General features: G+C 39.8%; 1 protein-coding gene across 7 annotated transcripts in view; it reads right to left on the bottom strand.

Annotated features, from left to right (window-relative positions):
• Positions 1 to 24,361, bottom strand: part of LOC122979620 — a 190,984-nt gene that overhangs the window by 32,669 nt on the left and 133,954 nt on the right. For 3 of the 7 annotated variants that reach the window (XR_006402890.1, XR_006402889.1, XR_006402887.1), the window contains 5 exons: positions 21,418 to 21,515; positions 21,031 to 21,182; positions 19,454 to 19,584; positions 16,201 to 16,254; positions 13,542 to 14,061 (listed from right to left, as the gene is read on the bottom strand). The gene's annotated coding sequence lies outside the window, so the exon portion shown is untranslated. The other 4 variants (XR_006402885.1, XR_006402886.1, XR_006402891.1 and 1 more) reach the window with 4 other exon arrangements.

Genomic DNA, 24,361 nt, shown 5'->3' on the forward strand with positions numbered 1-24,361 from the left:
CCGACACTGTTAGGAAATGTGGCTCCGTAGTGCTGCTTTAACACACTCGGGGAGATATGGATGAAGAAGAAGAAGAAGAAAAAGAAGAAGAAGAAGAAGAAGAAGAAGAAAGGCTTCTGTTGCAGAACCTTTGCCTGACAGGAGCCAGCACCGGAGGTTGTGTCATCTTTTGGTGTGGGGGACGTGTTCAAAGCCAAGGTTTCTGGGTAATGGGGTTCGATAGGGGATCTAGAGGAACTCTTTACTCATAATTTTATAATTGGCTTGCTGTCCCGGGGATCCATGCCAGTACTCTTGCCTAAACCTTCAACTCAACTCCCCCTGAAAGCCGGAGGTTGGCCCTCATGTAAAGACTGGTTGTAGGGACGCACAACTAGGATCAGGATGATGCAGATTTCCCAGCTTGAGGGGCAGTGTAGAGGCAGGGTGCTACTAAGGCAGGAGGAAGCAGAGCTCAGAGAACGGAGTTTAAAGTTTAGGGCGTAGTGTTTTTAATTTATCACAGTCTTGAAATCTGAATGAAAAGAACGTAACATGAAGGATGGACATGCTACTGTACTTAAAGACCAAAAAAAAGTTTATTAAATGTATTTTTAGCTATTCAGTAGTAAAATTTTACAGTATGTCCATGACACACCAAATATTTGGCCTGTCCAACATGGGATTATAAGACACTGTTGTATGTCAAACATTAAAAATACAGCAAATTGTCTTCCAGTAATACATAGACGATGCCAAAAGACAGATCCACACTACTGCAAAGAAAAATAGGTTCAAGTCCACAAAATGATTGATATATTAGGAATCCTCACGTTGTCTGTGTTGAAATCTCATTAATTACAAATGACTAAAAAGGGCTACTGTACCACAAGAGTGACATTTGTTTGACAGACTGGAAAAGGAATATTATGGGACATACAGTAAAATGGCTGATAACAGACTAAAATGTGTTTTTGTTTTGCAGAAAACACAAAGCATTATTTAATATTATATATTTTTTTCATTTTCAAATTTTGCTCCATTCATTGCAAAAATAAAGCTGAAATGTTTGGGTTTTTTTTCCCCGGCAGACCCCTGGAATACAAGTTACAGTAATTAAACCGGACTCACTAGCTTCAACATTACAAGTACAGTGTGTAGGCTCAGCAGCATTTGTGCTTGTGTCATTACTTTCTCACTTTTTCAAAGCATCTTGGAAATGTTGTGGCATGTTGGCCCAGATAATATCCTGTGCGACAGTTTAGGTTTTATTTTTATGTTCGTCTATACGGAGAAGCGAAAAACAACACAGTATTTGGCTGTGAATTACACCTGTGTACACAGCATGTTAAAGGAGAAATACAGTAAATCAGATTCTCACTACCCTACTGAACAAAATGACAAAATCATACTGATATCTTGATAGGTTTATAGATCAATAACACCTACTTAATTCAGGCTTTCAAAACTCCCTTTACTGTCATTTCAGATGGTTTCTAAGACTGACCTATATGAGCAAGCGACCAGCGAGACGTTTTATTCTCAAGCAAAAAAAGCAGTTCAGCTCTTATTACCGTAGCAGCCCTGATTGTGTCTGTTATGAAACGGAGATTTTACTTTTTTTGTCAGGTAGCCTACAAGGCGACATACTTCAGAGGAACGAGTGAGGAGGGAACCAGAGACTTTTTGATGTTGCAATTTTATCTGGTTACCGATAGAGGTTGACAGAGGTCAAACATGATTTAATGATTTGCATCAGAGTGAGGTTTTATATAAAATAAGCTAGGAAGAATCTGTAGCCTCATTTTGGCAAGTGATTCAAACTTACACTAAATATGAAATACAGTATGTGCTGCCTTCTCTATCCGTCTCAAAGAATGACACCACGTTATGTGAGTTTACAAATGTTTTCACTTCATTGCCTTTGTGTCATTTGTGACAGACGTGCCACTGCCTCGGGAGGACAGGGTAAGCATTGTGTTTGTGATGCTATCAAAATGGAAAAGTGACACTCAAACTGGAGGGTCTACAGGGACAGTTGAGGAAAATGTCCCTCCTGCCTTATGTGGCGGCACTTCTATCTCTTCCCGTCCTATTGCAGATGTGTTTTAAATAACAATTTCATCTTGTCTCATTCCTGTCATTTTAAACCCCAATTTTGTGTCAATACAGAGCAAAGAGCTGAAAGAATCAGCACAGGTCATACAAAGGGAAACAATTAAGTATTAAAGTGACATTGGACTTCCCTCACCACCTCTACAGATTTGAGTTTTTAAAACATTTTCCGAATTTATGTTGCAAAAATATCATATATCCCTCTGCTGAAATTACCCAGTTATAAGCTGAATCAGATGATAATATACAGCTAAAACCTTTAAAGCTCCACAGAGTGAGTTTCACCATGAGAGACTCCAAAACAAACTCACAGCAAAGAGCCTACAGGCTTAATGAATACCAAACCTATGAACCTCATGGTAAAAAAAACCAAAAAAACAACATCACTGACTATTGGCTTGAGACAAGATGCGTACAGCACTCTCCCATGTTTGCACACCCAATCACATACTGCTATTTCCTCTGTAACAGGTGCTATAGCAAAATTATCACTGATTTGCTCATGGCATGGCCACAAGATGTCCTTGGCAGAAAAACATACACAGAGGTCAAGTGTTTGAATAAACTACTAATGCTGTAGTTTTTCTGATGTGGACATTTTCCACTATAAAAAAATATATTATGTGCATAGTTTGGCTCTGCGGAGTCACTGCAGTACAGCTTGCAATCAACCTGTGTCAACTTGTGACCTGGAAGCTGCAGCTTGTAGCTTCCCAATAGTGAGTCGATGAGAACCAGAAAGACTCAATCGTATGAACCGCTGAACCAAAACTGTGAGCCGAGAAACAGCTGAAAACTGTGTAAAACTGCAGTCTGGTTTGTTGATTCTCAGTGGGATCATCAGTACTAGCAACCACTCGACTCACTGTTAATATTACTTAATGTCGCTAGAAATTCCACCGACTCTTGTCATCTTTTGAGACATGTTTTTTTTTTCCATCCCAAAGACACAATGTCATCAAGTAATTAAAAAGTAAAAAATAAATCCTCAACAGCCATCTCTTGAGAAATTACATGTTGTATTAAATTGATTTTGATCAGAACAAATGTTTTTACTGCAAATCCAGCAGTGAAAAGGATGAACTAAAATACAAAGATGTCAACAGGCACCCGACCCGCTGAAGCGCCACTGAGCAGGAAATAACTGCAGCACTGGGTACATTCCTGTTTAGCTGACTGTGCACTGTGAACTCCCTTTGGAAGAATAAATGATTTCCCCATGAGGATCGATAAAGCATCACATTATCATTATTATTTAACTAGAGCTTGGACAGATTGTGAACATGGATGTAACACAGGCTGTACTCCTGTAGCCCAACCTCAATACTAACCTACTTGACCTTAGTGAGAACTTCAGCAGCAGGATCATACAGCACAGAGAGAGGCTATAGGTTAGTAGACCCTAGAGCTATGTGAGGGTGCTATTACAACTGTATGGGCTGTTGATCTCTAATGGCTGTGTGCTGGGCTGTAATAGTGCTTGGACAGAGTGGAAAAGAGAAAATAAGAAGAGGTAATCTTGGAAAATGCTGACCTCTGAGCCACAAAAAGTAGGTGAGAAGTGTTAACGGCTTCTTGGCGCTACTCCAAGGTTTTCTTTATAACCTTTGGCCTTTTTTCTCTATAGACTCTAGAGAGCAGACCTGCTCTATCCAGCCCCTGTTCTTACTATAGCCTTTTCACTGCCCTTATTTCAGGGTCAAATAAAACCAAACACGATTTTTACTGTAGGCAGGTTCTCTGTTGTGTTGTGTTTGCATGTGTCTGTGTACCACTAAGAGCTGAGGAAAGTCATGAGATGTTTGTAGAAGATACTTTAACTTGGGTTAATTTCAAATGCTCTCAAGTTAGTTGGCTCAGCGTGACCGTCTGCTCTGCCTTTGATAGAACCCTGATGTTACTGTCGTATGCAAAGATTTGATTGGCTGTATGGAAACAAGGTCCCCATCTACATAGATGGATAATTAATGGTTTTCTGTCAAATTAATTTAAAATTAAGGGGCACCATCATGAATCAAAAAATATAAAATATAAATTTCTCCCTTTTGGTTTCTGATTTTTTTTCTCAAACGAGAACACAGGACAAGTGATTGAAAGAGCAAATATGTATTCTGTAGCAGACAAAAAAGAGAGAAAAAAATAGAAAAAGAAATTTAATTTCAATTGGACTTTAAACACAATAAATCTTCACATGTAAGAAAACAATTCAAATCCTTTACATGAACAAAAATAGTAATATAATAAAGTAAAACATATTCAATTTAAAGCCTGTAATACTTTAAGTATTAAAAAGAGAACCTATTCAAGGATAGGTGAACTGGAGTTCAAGTACAGTGTTGTAGTCCAGGTAGTCTTGCACGGCCAGGTAATTTAAACTGTTAATACTTTTCATGATTTATTTTTAAACGGTTTTACCTGCAAAATCTTAATCTTCAATAGAAAGTGACTAAAGCTGCCAAATAAAGTGGATTAAAAAGCACAATATTTAGTAATGTACTTAACTAAGAGTCCCACAACCTCAAACCAAACCTCTGGTCTGGAAATGAAATCTAAGTAAAAGGGATAGATGTAAAATGTTATGAATAGAAATAAATCATTATGTGGCTCACTAAGAATAGGAAAAAGTACATATACAGTGATGCACAAATGGTTGTCTTGGCAGAAAAGACAAAATATTATCAGTAGGCTGGTTGGCTGAAGAAGACAAATGACAGATGTCAGCTTCAAAGTTGTTACCTTGTCACTAATATGTCGTGACCTACTCCCTCCCCTCTATGCCTCCATCACACCCCTCCAGCCATTAACGCAGTTAGGGCCCGGCCAGGGGAATAAGCCTGCATTAGTACAAACAAGTCTGCTGGTGTGATATTGATGGTTGTCACTGCCATCGGTTGTTTGGACCATGAACATTTTCAGAGCAGTGTTTTCTAAGACTCCAACGAGTGTGTATTAACCCTATCTAATTGATCATACGCGATTTGATTAACTATTGGCTTTCTTTAACAACATTAAACCAAAGACAAAATGAAGATATCCACATGCAGCGTATAAAATCAATCAAGACCACACACACACATAAGCACACACACACACACACATGCTCTCACAGATCTCCTGATTAAGACTGACTCAGTGCTTGCACACCTCATCAACCCTGCGCGACAACTCCCCGGAGAAAACAGGCCTCATTATGCCAGAACAAAAACAATGACACCCAGTGCTAGCTGTGACTCTTTTGCTAATGGACGAGCCGAGCAGGGAAGGAGGCAGATGTGGATCTATGGGTTAAGGCCCGTACCGGGAGCGCGCAAGCACGAAACCTGATGTGATAGCGTGCCTCGTGGGCAAGTATTATTCCAACTGTATATCATTAGCAGGGTGCGTTTTCTAATTAGCAATAGGGCAGAATAATGAATACAGCTCCATTAATCAAAAGGTAATATATGTAAAAGTACTGTTTTATGGCCTTAGGGAAGAGCGTGAAAGGTAAGAGAGAAAACACAAAAATGAGATGGAATGTGAAAACAGCTATCATTGCCTTGCTGAAAAGAACATTGCTTTTCATATTCATTTACACACATTCTTTTATGCAATTTATGGTGCTTGCTCTTTGGAGCCCAAATAGAGCGGATTTGAAGTGGGGAGAGTGAAACAAGAAGGGAAAATTTGAGTCAGCACAAGCCCTCCTCCTCTGTTCAAATTATAGCACAAATTGTTGTCTTACATGATAATTAAGGAGGTATAGCGAGTGTCATATTCAGCGGTAGTCTTCTCCTGTATAGTCAACTACAAGTAAAAATGATTTCACCTGGCCTGGGAAGTCATTAGCTCAGTGTGGTCAGCCTGCATATGAAATATATAAACGATTTAAGGTCCCTTTAAACAATAAACAAGTGAAATGAGGTCAGAGGTTCGACCTTAAACCTGTCTGTATGCATTAAGTTGGAGGATTTTTTTTAATCATATTTTAAAATTTCTCTTTTAACTTCAGTCAAATAACAAAAATTCTTATCCAAATCAATGAGTGTGACACAGAACAGCAGCAAAACCTCACATTTGAGAAGCTGAAATGTGAACATTTGGCGTTTTTGCTTGAAAAATGAACCGAAACGATTAACTGATCGGCAAAATAGTTGCAGATTAATTGTCGATTAATCTAAATTTTGAAGGTCAAAGTTACATTGTACTGATAAATATCACCCTTGATTGATCATGTGAGAGAGAAGAAATATAAAGAAATAAAAGCTAAGGAGAGAGGGAGAACAATGGTCTAATTAATCTGGTCACAGTGGTATTATCTATCATCTGATCTCTCAGGCGAGTGCCGGGGGGAAATGTGCTCAACTTTACAGATGCACTGCAGGTGAGATGCCGTAATGTTAGGGATGGGGGAGACAAGAGAGAGAAAGAGAGAGAGAGAGAGAGAGAAGAAATTGGGAGACAGAGAAAAAAAGAGGTGAAAGGATGGAGAGAAAAATAGAGGGATAATAGATGATCTTGGTGCCTCTTCAAGAAATGTTTGAGAAAGCATTTAAGTGATCTGATATTTCTGCTGCCACAACACTCCTGGCTACTTTACGCTGAATCTCCAGCTCGAGCCTTTTTTCATACATTTGCACCTCGCATCCAAAGTGAGCAAAGCCATCTCCTTGTGACAGCAGCCCGGGCTTTTAAATGCATCCTAAGATATAAATAAAGTTTGCTGAGCAGAAGCTGCAAATGCATTTATCCACCCCTAGAAAAACATAAAGATGAATCCTGAAGTCTTTGTGAGAGGGAAAAAATAGAAATGTCATTAAATTCCTCTGAAATATAGATCACTTTTCACAGGAAAAGACATTTGGCACGCTGGAAGTCAAGTTTATTCATCTCAACTTGGTGCTGAAATAATTTGGTGAAGGTCTATGTACAGTATCATTTTGGATTTAAATGCAGAATCATTTATTTCTGAGATTTAAGTATATTTAAAAGTTTGAGTCATTTGAATATAAAAACGCATTTGCTTCATTTTTTGACACCTTTCCATCAGTGAAAATAAAACACAAGCAATCACTTGTGCAAATATTCAATTTTACATTCAATATTTACGTTAAAATTGCTGTCTTCTAGCTGATTTTACTGGCAAAAACAGGCCTAAAAAATGAAAACAAATCATAAATACAAAGTCAAAGAGCAATAAGTGGTGCAAAAGATTGTAAAATAATCAAACTTTGTCCATGTTTGTTGGCTTCAATGAACAGAGAGGGAAGCTCAAATTTTAGAGAAGAAAAAAAAAAAAACGGGAGATCGTCTCTGACGTGCATATGATTCTCTGTGATTTGACATGTTGTCTCAACCATGATTTGTTGCCACTCCCCAGAGAGCAGAGTTAAAAGACTTGGAGTGACTTGAGGAAGACATACACTTTAATCACGTTAGCGAAGTTTCATGAAAATTTCAGATCAAGATGCCAACATCTGCTTTCCATTATTAATCACTGTTGTCACCACAAAGAAGATCCTGGCAACATGATACACTTGACTTCTGAAGTTACTTACTTTCGACTGTAACACAGGTATTACTGTCGCGCACGCAAGCGCACACACAAATTGTACATGCACACGTCTCCCTGCACGCACACACAAAACATATAGAAACATTGTTGGTAAAGAACAGATTACATGTAATTTATGGAAATGTACATGCACACACACACAATTAAAGATATATGAAAAAAAATGGTTCAAATAATAAAAACTGAAAGAAAAATCAAAACAAACTACATTAAATGAGTAAATGGGACTGAGAGCTTGACAAGTTAGTGAGGAAGACAGAATAAAAGAGAATCAGAATCAGCTGGCTTTTTTTTTTGCATTCTTCTTTTCACTTAAACATCATGCTCCTCCCTGTACTTAAAAGCAGGCCTTCGATGTCTATTTTCCCATTCTATCTTATCAGTGGCATTTATCTCCTAACGAGGGTAATGATATCAGCAATATCAAAGTAGCACTTTTGTCATGTTGCATTAGGGTCCCTCCCCCTCTACCTGCTTACACACCTCTGATCAGCGATTGTTTGCCGAGATAGCGAGTGAAAGACAACTATTTATGTATAAAAGAGAGCAGAGCCTGTCGTCTGCTTGGCAGTTGATCATCCTTAAGCAGCTCACCACCTCCTAACAACCTACATCTCTTTTCATTCTGCCTTCTTTTTTTTTTCTTTTTTTTTTTTTTTACTTTGCTCAGGCTGTCTTTCACTCCTCTCTTCATGTGGACTGGGTTATCCGATCAGACTGTGAAACAAGCCAGCGAAGGGACGCCTGACAGCGCCAATTAGAGAGGACAGAACAGCGAGCCCTTTCTACATGCATTACGCTAAATAAGGCTTTTGTGTACAAAGAATTGCGGTGAAGAAGTGTGGACAAGCTTCACTGGCTAGTTTGCAAACAAATGAGCTTCAGTGCTTGTTGTGATGCCAAAACATGACAGATTTGCTTCACAGTTTGCACAAGAAATTCACTCTAATGATAATTCAAATTTAAACAGAAGTACAGACTCATATGTGTACGGTGTTGGTACAAAGATATGAATTAGTGTTAGACAGATATGAATATACAGAAAAGTGGCCTGACGTCTTTTGTCAGTATCATGCAGCTAAACTTATAGTGTTTTTTTTCTTTTTCAGACTCAGCTGTAAGTGATTCCAAATTGTACTTAATCTAAAGTAGGAGTAGTAGTAGCCACTGCACTAAAACAGTATGAAATGTGTATGAAAATGTTAGTAATAAAATAATAATGCAAAAATAATGTCCGTCTTTGACCTAAAATCACCCTTAAGGAGAGTTTTCTCAGGGTCAAACGTGACTTCAGCTTCCCTTTAAGGAGCAATTAACTGAACAAATGTGTGTGTAAAAAAACCTTCGGTATGTAACTTTAAGTTTCAGGAGTTTTCAGAGTGATTTTCAGAGTTTCAGGGTGAAGTTTTACACCAGCACTTACACTGCAGTTATATTTTATCTGGTGATGAAGGATCATCAGTGTGCAGATGTATCAGTATAAAGAACCACATGACATCACCACCAGATGGCGCTTTAGCCCTTTAGATCTGTCTTCTCTTCCCATGCAAAGAGCACACACACACACATACACACACACGCACACACAGCCTGTATGAATGAACTGATTAGGCCCCATGTAAACAGGCTGCATCTAGTATAGCATTAGATTCATATGAGAAGCTCTGGCATGATGCTACTGGACCTCGCATTCATTTATTTATAAGGATATCTGTAGTTGCTAATGAATGCATATTGCAATTATTAGTATTCTGTCAAATATTTAACATTATAGTTTATTTATTGCATTTGGCCTAGCCTTCACTGCATAGTTATGTTTTGTGTAAAATTATGTATGCTTCTGTTTTAATGCAGTCTTTGCAATGACATTAACAAATTCCCTTCTTAGTCAAAATCAAAATTTAAACAAGTTCCATTTCAATACAGCTTATTTTTTTAAATAATATGATACAGATAAAATGAATAAATGGTTTAAACCTGTTTATGGAAAATTGAAAGAGTATTCATCTTTGTGTTGCTTTGTACAGATACATTTTAAACAAGCCACAAGTATAAATGTGAGAACACACGTGCACAGCAACACCTCACTTGCCGTTTTTCATGACAGCACATTAGACTACAACGAGCTGAGATGCAATGCAGCCGGAGCACAAAGCACGCTGAGGCAGTGGGGTTCAAGGAAACAATATGAGATCGATATGCACGCGCCTTTCTGCTTCTCCGAGGTGTGCGGGGCCTGAATGCCCGGCGGTGCTGCTCTTCTAACACAAGCTTCATTACCACACTGCAACATGGGGTCTCTTATAAAATACAATAAGAGAGGGAATGAAGTGAGACAACAAGGAGAAACACTGGGGAAAGGCCACTGAAGGCGAGGCTGATGCTTCTCAGCGTCCACACAAACACAAACACATACACACACACACACACAGCACAATGTTTTATCTTAATCGAAATGATGTCAGAGCTGTTGTGCTCATATAAAGACAGACTGACAAAAAACAAAAACCTCACCAGACCCACTACACATGCACGTAAAGAAAAATAAACAATATTAATTTCAAAAGATGAATGAAAAAAAGATGAAAAAAAAAAAAATCAAAAAGGGTGGTATTCATGTATGAGAAGCTGTCTGATTATGGTTTGTGCTTCAGCGCTGCAACACTGACTGACTAAAGGACTGATGGTCTGTGGGAAAGACCTGCCTCAGCCCTTCACGCTCCCATGCTCATCGCTCAGCCACCCAGGGAACTGTGTCCTTCATGGGACCTCCACCTCACACTGCCCTGATAGCGCCTTGCTACCTTTCTGCCTCTCCACGCTTCTACTTCTGCATCCGCGCAAAGAAAGGGACGGGGCATTGCTAATTGGTGATCAGGGATGGGTGTCGCACCAGGGGGCGGCCCCTTGATGATGGGGGCCAAAGTGTTGGAGTAAATGTGAGGGGCGCAGGCAGTTGTTGAAAGGTTGAAGCTGAATATGAATGATAAGCCAGAAACACTCACAGTACAACAAATGCTTTCACCTGGGTGCACACACCTTTAGATGGCTGCAGACTTGAAATAATAATAGGTAATTCAAATGTTTACTTGATGTTTTTACTGGCTTGAACACTGGCTAATTGCTGTAGTCTGATCAAAAACATATACACTATATCTGACCCCCACACTTCCTTGGGCATTTAATTTGCCTTTGCCTATACTGCAGGTAGAAAAAACATTTGCATAGCATAGGACAGCGGAGAAATGAAAAGCCTCCTGTGTCCACGCTTCAAATGAACAAACAGCTGTGTTGCTGCTGGAGCTGAACAGAGGCATCGAGCCGTGTGGCCAGCCCCCTGCCCTCTCCCTGTTGCCTTGGCTGGCTGTAAACAGACTGAGAGGCAGGGAGGTCGAGGCACGCTGCCTGGGAGCCCAGGCACCACCAAGGCACGCTAATTACAACAATAATGGAGCCTGATCGCAGGTCCTTGCAGGCCATGTCTCCCAGTAAACTACCTCTATGTATACTAGCTATCAATGTTGCTTTTTCCTGGTGTTTGAGATTAGCACGTAGCTGTTCTCTGTACCCCACCAGGGGGATGCCTAGGCTGGTTAGAGCATGTTAAAAAGGCCCCCAGCTCCAGCTCAGGCAGCAGGCCCTGGCCTAGCATAGTTAGGCCTAATGAGCAGGCGTTAGCGTAAACATGCGTTAATGCTGTGGGGAAACAGGCAGGGTCGGGTCAGGGAAGTGATGTTACCGGTAGGGTGGCTAGCACACCAGAGCTGGGGTCCTGATTAGTGCTCATAAATAATGCAACAGGCGAGGCTGGTTGGAGAACGGGATTGGCTGTAGCGAGGTGAGGCTGCATAACGATGACAGGGGACCTGTGTGAGGTCGCAGTGAGTCAGGCTCTGCTGGTAAAGCTTATGATTCAACTAAAACTATGACATCCATGTAAGGAATGCTCATTTACTTTGTGTCATCATCGAGATTGTGCTCCTGTTTTTATAGCTGTGATGGTATTAACCTCACGTGTGAGCCTGCTCACTTTTAGATGACATATGCTACCGCAGAGCTGATCATTAACCCTTGTGTGGCAGAGATGTGGAGTGTAATGTGGCGGACACGGCTGCAGGCTACAGCCAGTAGGGCTTCACACTTGGCTATGTGTCAGTTTGAGATGCAGTGAGGGACAGAGTTCAAAGGTCAAATCCATTACGGAGGATTGAGAGGGAGTTTCTGTTTGAGGGCAACATGTCATATGTTGCTATGGGAACGTGGGGTATGAACTCTGCCCTCTGTGAACTTCAGCTGAGACCAGAGGAGAGAGTGAGACTCAGGGGCTACCACACAAGTCCATTAAACCACTGAATCAATTGGCACAAAAGGAGAAGGACAGTCTGATGCAGATGGAGGAAGTGCCTCATTACTCAACTACTGGACAAATATTAAGTGATTCCATTAATCAAAAATGTATTATAAAATACTCCTTAAATCTCCCTGATCCAGAAATCTTCAGTCAGCACACAGTTCAAGGTTGAGAATAAAAACATCAACAACACATTTTTCACACTATCACAAAATCACCTTTTCTGTGGCAGGATTATGTGACATTTCTAGTGTGACTTTGCTGCATCTCAACAGACACTAAATGGTAATAAATAAAGTTGAAAATGCCAATTCACACAGAAAAATAAGAACAAAAGAACTAATTACTAACTAATTATATTACAGTATGTTTCATTAGTGTTGTTATGCACATGACTGTTATGCACTTTTCTGAAATCACAATGCACTGCCCTGCTGTGATGTGTTGTACAATGTGTCACCTGAGTATAAATTTAGACCTGAACATTGTAGATTTTATGGTAATATGAATTTCAATCCTTCAATATACCATTGTTTCAGTGCTTATAAGCTAAGCTTATAAGTATCTATTGGTAAAAAAAAGTTTTGAGTTTTAGGATTGTCATATACATAAAAAGCTTAAAGATATGGACATGCAGTAGTTTCTGTGAAGGCAGTCAAAGGTTTTTGAGGAGACGCATACTGGTGAGAAGACTTATAGCTCTCTATTCCTGTAATGTAGCACAATGACTTAACAGCCATCGATGCTACTGTGTGGTAACACAGGGTCGTCCGGCAAAAAAGTTGAACGAGGCTCAACTTTTGCTGCAACGCAATGTGACATCATCTGGCCATGTGCTGTGTTGATCAATCACATACATGGAAGTGCACGTTCCTGGTGGATTACTTTTAAACGTGAACACTGTATTTCTACCATTTACCTCACGATCATCGCAATAAAAAAAATAGTTGCCATCGTGATAACTTTCCAGAGCTGTAAAATCCTGTCTGTGACTATTACAAACCACTTTGTGGACCATCCCCATAAACTGTGCATAAATATTTTACTCCAACTGGCCTTCCTAGATTACATTTCATTGTCTCACCGGTACTTTTAACAACATGCCTCCACCAATGCAGTTTTAACGCAGGGCTGTTTAGAGTCTACAGCCATGCTAGTGGACCTGTGAGGCTGTACTTAGGCACAGCAGTGCATTGAGCTAAATACTAACATTAGCATACTAACATTTGCTAATAAGCACAACACACAAAGTACAGCTGAGGCTGCTGGAGGTCCTAGAGAAAAAGTCAAGGGATCATCAAAGTCAGTGGGATCCATCCTCTGGGGATAATAAATGTCTGCACAAAATTTCATGGAAATCCATCAAATAGTTGTCCAGATATTTAAGTCTGGACCAAAGTGGTGGACTGACCGACTGTCAGACTGACATTGTCATTCCCAGGGCTGCTAGCATGCCTAAAAATGAACAGGCTACACAAAGGTGCAACAACGTTACACTGTACTAACATTAATCCTCTTCTGTGTTTTACCCACCTGTGAAGCAAAACCCACAAGAAACATTAACGTGTGGGTAAATCAAGGGTTTTTCAGACCAAATTACACATTAGTCTTTTTTCCCAGACTTTAGCTGATATTTTAATGATTTTGATATCAAATCCAGCTACTTCCATTAATTCACAATTTGACCCTGTCTGTCATCATAGTTCAACAACTGAGATCATTTGATCTACAGTATAACAGTAAAACTCTCCTATCCAAACATTTATCCTCAACTCCCTTATGGATTTAGCACCATGGAAGTACAACATACAGTAAGACACAGATTAGTACTCATGCCGGTAGTTTATACTGCAAGGCCAAACAAATCACCAGGGATTTGAAAAAACAAGATGTTCTCAAATTAACCCTAACAGAAATCAGGGAAAGCAGTAAGGTGAGACCAAACAAGAGCCCCAGGACTTGGATACCTGATCAATTAGTCCCCAGGAATCCACAAAGGCAGCAGCTAACCCAGTGTGCTTCTGTTTATTGCGAAGGTCTTTAGGTGCACGGGAACCAAAAACTGTAGTACAAAAAAACAACTGGTGAGAAATCGAACTATAACATTTTAAAAAGCATAAAATTGGAGAACCAAATCAGGAATTAGCAGTCAAAACATAAGCCAAACTGGAGCTGGAAAACACAAGGTCGCTCCATTACATTTTTGGCTGCAACAACCATATCACACACACAGACACATGCTCTCACTTGCACATACAGACACACACACACACTCGCGTACACATACACCATTCCCTCTCCGTTCCCTCTCCACACACAATGATGGCTCAGAGTCAAGTCCAGACGAGGGCATGCATCTGAAACCAAGAGTGAATCCATATTACATGTGTAGTGCGCTGTCTGTCTGGGTCCGGGTCATCAATTATGAATAGAAATATACAGCCTCCACAGCCTAGGCCCTGGTGTCTCACCACTTGTAAAGGATTTCTTAAAAGGGGGACAGACACACAGGTTTGTCATTTAGATGCATGCCCAGGACTTAAGAGACAGACAACGAGGAGGTTTCCTGTTCTCTTACACTTCCTGCCTGGGGAACTTTCTTCTGCTTTCATTTAGACCAATCCCTGTTGTGCTTAACTTAAGTGAGGCATCAGAAACTTATACTTAAAATACTAACAGCTACAATTATTGAGAGTTAAGTCAGATACACATAACAATGTGATGATACATACCTGCATGGCGTATAGGCCTAAATCCTTTCTATTATGAAAAGCATCACAATGGCAGCAAAGTTGTGACCATCTCCTACGTAGAGTATCTAATATCAGTCCAAAGTCGAATATAAAAACCCAACACGTGTGTTCTTGTTGCTCTGTAGCTGTTCAGAGGAAAAAACAATAACAGCAACAACAAAACAACACAACGGTACATCACAGCTACTGTCTGCATAATGTTTCTCCTGTGGAGAAGTCATTAATCATAACTAAACATCCCAAATCTTCTAAGAATTAAACAAAACATCCCACCTTTGTGTGTGTTTATGTATAAATCTAACACACTCGGCTACAATGCAGCAGGCATGGAATTACAGAGCACATGTAGCTGGCAAAACAAATTTGCAATTCTCCTTGTCTATTCCCAAACCCCCAGTGTACTGCACATGCCCTCTAGAGACAGAACAAACAGCGGTTAAGATGTTTAAAAGGCTTTGCTTTCTTAGATACCTGTGCAGCTGAATACCAATAGACTGCTCTTACATTAAGGGGGGGTGGTGACAAGGTACTACATTTAGAGCTAGCAGGGAAATGCTAACTCCTCTGGTTTCCTCAAGGGCAAAAATGTGCTTAATGCCTTTGCGTGATGTTATGTGAAGGTGTGTCTTGTGATTGTGTGGCTTATTCTGTCTTCCTATTCAGTCTATGAGCTGAGGTAAACACTGTGGCCCCACAAGTGTGCTGTAGTCCTTTCGACTAGTGGGACATATCCCACTGGTTTCTAAAAGGTCATTGTCATTATTGTTGCTTAGCAACCTTGTATGGGGTGCCATAGGTGTTCAGTAATTGTAGATGTGTATGCTTAGATGCGGAAGATCATGGGAAAATTAAATGTATGATGAACCTAACAGATAACACTGATCTATTTTGTTATTTTGTGTTTAAGTATGTTTCCATCTGCCTGTTTTTGTAAGCATCCTGAATTTCTGTTTAAAAAAAATTGTCAAGGAAACTTCCATCAAAATAACAAAATATATATACTACATCTAAAACACTTCACTTGATTGAAGTGGAAAACACAAAAAGAAAAAAAAAAGAAGAGACTTTTTCAAATAAACAATGATGTTGCAGAACCACATATTTCTGCTTCCTGTGCTTGTGATTTCTGGCACTAGTGTGTAGATGCAGCATCCTTTATACTTTATGTCTCTGTTCCACCAAAAAGCCCAGAAAAAAATTGAATGGGAGCAGAGAAAACACCACATGGTTTGTGTGGACAGGGGAAACAAATTAGGAAAGGAAACAGCCATATTCCTGCATGTGGGCAGCAGCAACGAAACTCCAGAAGTTACATAATTACAGAAAAAAATGCTTTTGAAAGTTATATTCTCTATGATTGTCATTATCTAAAACCACATTTTTGATACTATTCATGGCCAGACTTTTTTCAGCAATATCAAGTCAATGTATTGGCATTCTGTAATTACCTTTCTAAATAGTAGTTTGTCTGAGTCTGCCTGTCCCACGATGAATTCAAATTCCTGTAATGTGGAAGACAACATTTGATCAAGTTCAGTATTACTGTGCAAAACAACATGGCTGACTGTCTTCTTTAGTCTTTTTCAGCCCACACTTTTTGGATTAAGCTATAAACAGGTACAAAATTGTCTCTTCTTCTTTCTGCTCAGTTGTGACAGAGTCACAGCTTAAGGCATGTTTGCTGCCCTAAGTGGTCGATAGTCATTTCAAGTGGAACTCTGGGATCTCTATTATTAAAACACACTTTCTGTCACCACCTGTAACCACAGGTGTCAAAAAATTAGATGAAAGCTTGAAGGAGATCTATTCTGCATGTTACTGGGTCTATATTTTTATTCTGGTGCTCTACTGGAATATCTTTTCAGTTCAAACAACTCCTTATCTATCTTATACTGACTCTTTATGCAACCCTTCAGTTCAGCCTCTGTCTGAAACAGGCCGTTTTAGCTCTCTCTGTTCTGATTGATTAGGTGCATATCGGCAGTAGTAGTAGGACCTCACTTCTTTTTCTTTTTTTTTTTTTACTTGAAATGGAAACCTCTCAAGTACATCTGTATATGTTTGAGTCTGAATCCTTTCTGAAATATGCGGGTGGACAATGTGAACAACCTTAGTAACAGAGACTACCAATGGATGGCCGTTTGTGGGCGTGCACAAAACAATCTGACGTCATCACAACTTTGCAAACAGAGCATTCAGAGCAGGCTGAAGCCCTGGCTTGACTTTCAGGGAGCATCTTTACATACATTCACCTCAAATTTCAGACCTTTGACAATGTTTAAGATTTGACATCATAACAGTATAAAAATAACAGAAAATCACAAATAGCATTATATGTCCCCTTTAAGGATAATAACTTTTGATATTTTTTCCCATTGCACCCTTTTGAGAATATTCATATAAACATACTTGATGGATACACACATGGATTCACATTTTCATTAGCAGACTTTCTGGAGATACATTTTCAAAATGTGGGAGGAAACATCCAACAAGCACGCTAGAATGTACGATGTAAATTCAAGGTTTTATCCTACGTGCTGCACTCTCAGACTTGACTATACTTTATTGAGGAAGATGTGGAATTTTCACTGGATGTTTTTTGCATCTTGTGTGATGATGTCAACCCACGGCTGGATGGAAGTTGGTCTCAGTTATATAGTAATACAATGTTAAAGCCAGTGAAAGGTATGTACAGAGCCCAGTATAGAGGCGGAGTGATCTCTGAGTCATGTCCCATTTGTGGAGGTTGATGGATTTCCCTCTTGCTCTGCTCCCTCAGCTCAGTGGGGAGAAGGCAGGGCTGATAAGGTGATTTATCTGCACCTTTCCACCTCCTGTAATGGATGGCACATCCACCTTTCCCCGAAACTTCATCATCTCACAGCTGCACCCCCTCTCTCACGAAGAGGTGTGTGAGAGAAATGAAACAGACAAGCTACACCGAAAAAAAAGAAGAAAAAAGAAAAAAAATGAAAACAGACTAACCAGATAGTGACTTCTTTTCCACACTTTCTCATTAAGGCTAGGAGAGTGTGGGGACATGACACTTAGCACTCTGAAGCCACTAAATCTCTCTCCCACAACAAGCAGAACCAAAATATTGGATAGATCTTGACTTCAGCACATTGCTTCAGCTTTGATTGATTCCTCAATTCCTTCATCTGGCCTCAGTCCTTTGGGGTCTTGCTCTGTGTTTCCATTGCATAGCTACAAGGGCTGGACAAAACGATGGGAACGCCCAACATACAAACAAGGAGTAGGGTGCTGCTATGAATTCTGTATTATTCTTTTATGCCTGAAGTTTTACAGTGCTTTGTAACTATTCTATTGTCCATGTTGACCCAGCAGTGAGTTTTGAATTGTAACACCTGAACAACAAAAAAGGTTGTTTGTCGGTGTCTTCCAAAATGATCTTAAGATCTAAAATTATCCAGTGATTCATGAGCTAGATTGAAAAAAAAAACATCAAAACCAGCCAGATTTTGTGTTAATTATTTTGCAGCCCTGATTTATCTGGGTACCACTGTTGGAGAGAAACTGCAGTTGTATGGAACACACTGAACGTACGGATCAATGGTCGAGGAGGAGGTAATGCTATAGAGGTGGTTTGAGAAGTTTCAGTGGATGTTTTCATATGTTTTGACCCCTTTTTTTACACACTTCTGGGTTGCCATTGTAACTACTGTGAACCCAAGCTGACCACAGCTGGAGCTCTACATGAAGGAGCAAACTACAAGCCCTTCAGAGCAACCTGACAAGCCTCGAGTTGGTGAGTATTTGATACTGAAGATATACTGGGCAAAGTTGGCTGAGTATGCCTTTAAGGCAGCTAAAACTATTTGGTTATTATAAGTTTAATGAAACTAGAACATGGTTAGGGAAAGGTCTTGAAGGTCATGTGCTTTGAATATCCATCCATGTATGTTGTATGTTGTTTTAACAAAAGACCACTGCTGCCAATTTTCTTGAGAGCAGTGATTACTCTGAAGATTGGAAGAGTTTGCTTGTTGGGGAAATGTGTCATTTGAAGTGTTTAACCAAACAATTGATGCTGTCATTTTTCAGATGAGTCCCCCCCCTCTCTTGCCCACATGCTTTATCTCCAGTAGGTTTAGTGTATGTTCTCACATTTGCAAATAACAAAAATGCTAACAGTACATAGGATTCTTTCTAAATTATTAAAATATTATGAAACAATTTATTATACTATTATTATTGTTTTGACTTTGCCTGTTGAATAATTCTGCACCTACACTCTATTTACTTTGAAAACAGATATAAAAGTGGTGATAACAACATTTCTTCTAAAAGCTCACACATTCTGCTAATTGGCTCTTGACTAACATGACTCACCAGCTTTGATGCCCAAGTTTTCATACAGTGTTTCATGTTTAATAAATACAATCCAATGGCACTAATTTTACAGGTCTTCTGTATCTGAATCCATATCTGTATTCTCCTCTGTAAACAGCTCCTCAGCTTTCCTTAAACATATTTATGATTTTTGCACCACAGAGAGGATATCAATTAACCTCAGTGGTCAGCATTAGAAACACAGCAGCATGCTGCTGGTTTCTGCTTCAGTGCCTCAGGCCGCTGGCTGACTCACCTATGTTTTAACAGCAGCGAGGAAAGAGGGCGGAGGGATGAGGAGGAGGAGGGAGACAATCAATAGCAGATCAAAGTGTTTTAGCTTACCTTGGGATGCAGAGAGAGAGAGGCGTTGTAATCAGCAAAGACACTGTTTACTCGCCAAGCCTTCCCAAGGCGGAGGGGAGGACTCCAGGCGCTGGGTAGGCTAGCTGCGGTACTTTCAACAACCTCTCAATCTGAAATTAGAGAGGGAAACAGAAGAGAATGAAGTGAAACAATAAGCTAGTTTATGTCATTTCACTTTATTGTGCAGAGTTTTCCATACTTAAAAGATTTGGTAACATGTTTACTTATGATTAGAATGTAATATATAACATGTAGAGTTAATTTGAAAATGCTATATTCTGCTGATACCTGAAACTGAACTGTTAATATATATATTTTTGGCTGGCAGGGGCAGGCATTTTAAACGCGAAAGTCTGTCACTGACTGAGTCACTGACTGATTGAGTGTTGAAGTTGCACCATTGGTCAACTGAGTGATGAAGTTAACTTCATTAGTCGCCTTGGCCGAATGTCGCCTCTTCCTGTATCTGTTTTAAATTAAAAGCCCTCTAGTGTTTCACATACAGTCCAGCTGTATACTAGGTTTTGACCTAGTCTTGTTTAAACTAGAGGATTCTGTTGTTGGAAATATAAAAACTGACTTGAGGCATAAAAATATGCTTTATGTTGCAGCTGCGCATGTAAAATGCACCTAAAAAGGTAATCATCCAATGTAGACAGCTGCATTGATTAAAACTGAAGCATATCTGTTCATCAGATGCCTGTGAGGTGACAGAAAAACATGGCTGAAACGCATAAAGTGTAGACAGTCAGTTAACATTTGAGTTCTCCCGTCTAAATTAAGAGGTCAGGGTGGATGGATGGGTCAACAAAACAACCTTCAGTCAAAATAGGTTTTGTTAAAAAATCCTCTAACATTAACTACATGGTTGTAACCATGACAACGCAGGTTCCCTAACCTTAACAAAGCAGTAATTATAACCCAAATCATGATCTTCTCCTAAACCTAACCAGGTTGTTTTTGTGCCTAAACCATAGTGTTGTCACATCATAAAATGTATTTATTTTTCTACAGTGATTTGTAAAGGTCCTACTGATAACTGCAGATCAGAAAACGCTTCTACGTATAGTTCTGGAGTGCATGGAACAATGACGTATTTTGTTGTTGTTATTGCTCTTATTATTTCGCAAGTTGACAAAGACCTCATTCCTCAGCGAGAAAGATGTGACTCACAGAGGTGTGTCCTTCGGAGGAACTAGCCCAGTACCCTAGGCCTTAAGCACCGAATAAACCTTTACAGAATTTAATTAACATCACCTGTATGTTAAGTTAAAATGTGTGAGTGCTTCCTATGTTTTATGAGGGATGGGACTGTAGTTTGTAAAATCAAATGTACCTGGGGCAGAATTTTCTCTGGACAGTAAAACTGAGTGTTTGCAGATTAACTCTCAAACCAGTGACAATAATGTACCAGTTCTCATGCGAAGTATGTAAAATGTTTCCTGTGTTTATTAAGTCACCTGCCTAACACACACAATTCAACTTTGTGTCCGTTTATCATCATTAGCATGTTAGTTTAGTGGTTTTTTTATCTTTGAAAATAGTAAAGGAGTGACCGGAAGGAAAAGTGGAAGGAAACACAAGTCAGCCACTGGGAGGTTTCATCTCAGCGATCCACATCCGTTGAGTAGACGGCTGGTTGAGTGACATTGACCCATGACACCAACCTCCCTCCACTGCCACATCCTCCAAGCTGTAAAAAGCATGTCTGAAACAAGGGGGGGTGGGGGCAGAGAGGGAGTGAAATGGGAGAGAGGAAGAGGAGGAGAAGGAGGAGGAGGAGGGGTGTTATGCTGAGTGTCCATGGAGGAAAAACCAAAGTGCTAAGATTTGTGAATGAATTAGGGATTGATTCCTCTTTTGGGGAGTCTCATGATAAGGGAAGTGAAGCCTGTTTTCTCCCTCCTTTATTTTTTCTCTGTTTTATTGTCATTTTGACTCACGTCCTCTTTTGGTCACCAGGGTGGCACCTGACCTGCTGCTTTCTGTCTCTTTCTCTCTCTCTGAGCTGAAGTGACCACACACCACACGTGTCACAGGCCTACCAGACAGGGGAAACCAGCAGTGATTTAGCAAACAAGCGCTCAATCAATGGTGCAGTGAAGCATGTAACACATGCCAGTCAAAACCTATTACGTTCAAACAGCCCTCTTCAACTTCCACTCCACTTGTCCGACCCTTGGGCTGGTAGCCAAAGAGACTGGCCAGAGGACAGCCACAGCGGTATAAGTCATACACTTAAAAGAAAATGTACTTGTTTGCAGCTGAATAGGCTCATTAATCTCACTAATTGTTTAATTTAAAAAGAAAATCATGTATAGTAATTTATTGGGAATATTCTGGTTATCAAAAATCTTGGTGAAAATGGGATTATAAAAACACCAGGACAAATACTGTTTAATCATTTTCCCACTTAGATGCTCCCCCTCTTGTCTTCACTCACTATTATCAGAACATTTTCTGAGCCAAGCTCATCACAAGGGTTTACTGTAAACTATGGTGATCAAAATCTTGAAACAGAAAACATGACAACGTTTGAAATGTGAAGGTTTATGAAATCTCAACGAAAATCCAACCATGTCTACTAATATTTGCAACATTAAATACGTTTTGAAAGAAATGTGATACCTCTTGGATTTTTATCAACATAATGAGGAAACACTATGCAAAGTTCAATCTGCAAAGTTGTAAACTGAACATTTCACTTCAGTATGAACGTTATATGGTTCACTTACAACACATTTCATCTGTTTTCCCTACAATTTGTAGTTATGTTTCGGAAACTCAAGCACTTGGTTGAGATTTAGGGAAGATCATGATTTTGGTCAAAAAATTGAAAAAGTACCTGACGTAAAGCACTAACTGGGACGTGTTTACTCTTTCAATATTCAAACCAAACCTAACCTTAACTTTAAGAGTTCCAAATCTGACCACATGCAGGGTCTCTGGAGTCAAAGTCCTGGGTTTTGTTAACCCATCATCCACCTCAACCACCTCTGAGTTTGCAAAATTAATTAAAACTGATCTGCTTCTTGCAGGTATTTTTCAGTGAAAATCAGTAAACCACAAATCACAACCCCCGTCTAGTTTTGCAATACCAGACAATTAGAGGTCTGGGGATTTCTAAATGCACAGTAGTTGCTTGAACGGTGGCGAGAATGGTCGCTAACTAACCTAAGCCCCTTACATTTTGTCAAGGACATGCCTTACCAGAAATTATGCTCTCAACCCATTCTTCTCCATAGTGAAGTGCATGTCAGCGCCCAAATATGAGGGGCTGCCCTAAAAACAATTTCTTTTTAAACTCTCTAATTGTTTCCACCCAGTTTTAACAATGAAACCTGGGAGATTGTTCTCAGTCTCTATGAGCGAAGACTGACCTGTGAGTCTAACAACCAGTTACAGCTTGCATATGTCTATGAGTTGTGAGCAGTTCAACCAAAGAGTGGTATTCTTTTCTAAGATTGTTTAATCAGAATAGTTTTCAGAGGAATAAACTCTCCAGTAAAAAAAGAAAGATTTAAAAAGTGCTAAAAAACAAAGATAATTTAGTTAGCAGGTGGGAACCTCTGCTCTACACAGGTGAGTGGACACATTATCAAGATACAAATTTCAATTCACTTTCCTTACTGCGATATTATTATGACTCTATTCAGCGATTACCAGCTGACTGTGTTTCTTCAGTTAAAAGGCCTGAGCAAACCCAATACCAATAGCACTAGAAAATGTGTGATGATGGACTCAGTCCTCTGGTCTCTTTCCCTGCTACTGTCACTGTTGCTTTTTGGCCATCAGTGCAATAGTGAGGATCCTGGCATCACCTTGTGATTTACACACATGCATGTACACGTGCACTTGTGAAAAACCATACACACACACCACCCACACACATGCACACAAACACAAGATGAATTTAAAACACGCACACATACAAACATACATACACACACACACACACAGACACAAGAATTTCCACACACACACACACACACACACACAAGAGGCAGGCTGCGAGCAAGCCGGGTTTTTGTGTAGCACCACATGCGAATGAGGCTAAAAGAAGTGAAATGAACCCTTTGAGTCAAAGAGGAGCTCGGGGCGTGCTGCAGGCAGAGAGCTCAGTCAGAGAGGGAGCTTGGCAGGCAAATGCGCCTTCTGTTGACAGCTTCCACTGAACATCTAATGGCAAGAGATGGGGGCCCACAACCGCTTTCTTCCATGCCATTGGTTTCCCATTTCATCGCATTTAGTAGGGCGCCTCTCAGCGCATTTGTAAATATGTCAAGTCACCATTCATATTTTACAGTTATTAGCATTGTCTCTCAATTTTTTTTTATTCTTGAGTGATGTTGTTTTTCTTCTTTTTCTTTCTAAGGAAAGTTCTTTGTTTCAGCTCTTTTTCTGTTCAGAGTTAGAGAACAGGGCTAGGCACTGATGCCTTGGAGACTGGGTAGTTTTCTTTTTTTTTGGAGAAGGGGTTTATGTATTCTTTATGATGTGATATACAGCCCGGGAGAGGGAACATTGGGTAAGAACATACCAGTGCCAGGCTACTTTCTCAGCATGATATGAGGATGAAAATGATATGAGAATATGTGAGCTCTTGCTCTCTTTCTGTCAATACCTGAGGCTGCTATTGTAACACGTAGGGCTATCAAGATGTTCAAGGTAGTCTCGCACAATTTCTGATTTGCTTATTTAGAAAAAAAAAACAAAAAACAAACAGCTGCAACAGAATATAGAGCAGCATAGTATAAGATCCTCTGTGTCAAAAATATGGAAAAAGACAAATATAGATTGTATAATGTATGTCCACTATAAAAATTACAAATGAAAAAAAAAGAAAAACAAATGCACAAATCAATATTTCCCCTAGGCTCTACAGAA

The sequence above is a fragment of the Thunnus albacares genome, chromosome 3 (assembly GCF_914725855.1).
Source record: "Thunnus albacares chromosome 3, fThuAlb1.1, whole genome shotgun sequence".
Classification (NCBI taxonomy): domain Eukaryota; kingdom Metazoa; phylum Chordata; class Actinopteri; order Scombriformes; family Scombridae; genus Thunnus; species Thunnus albacares.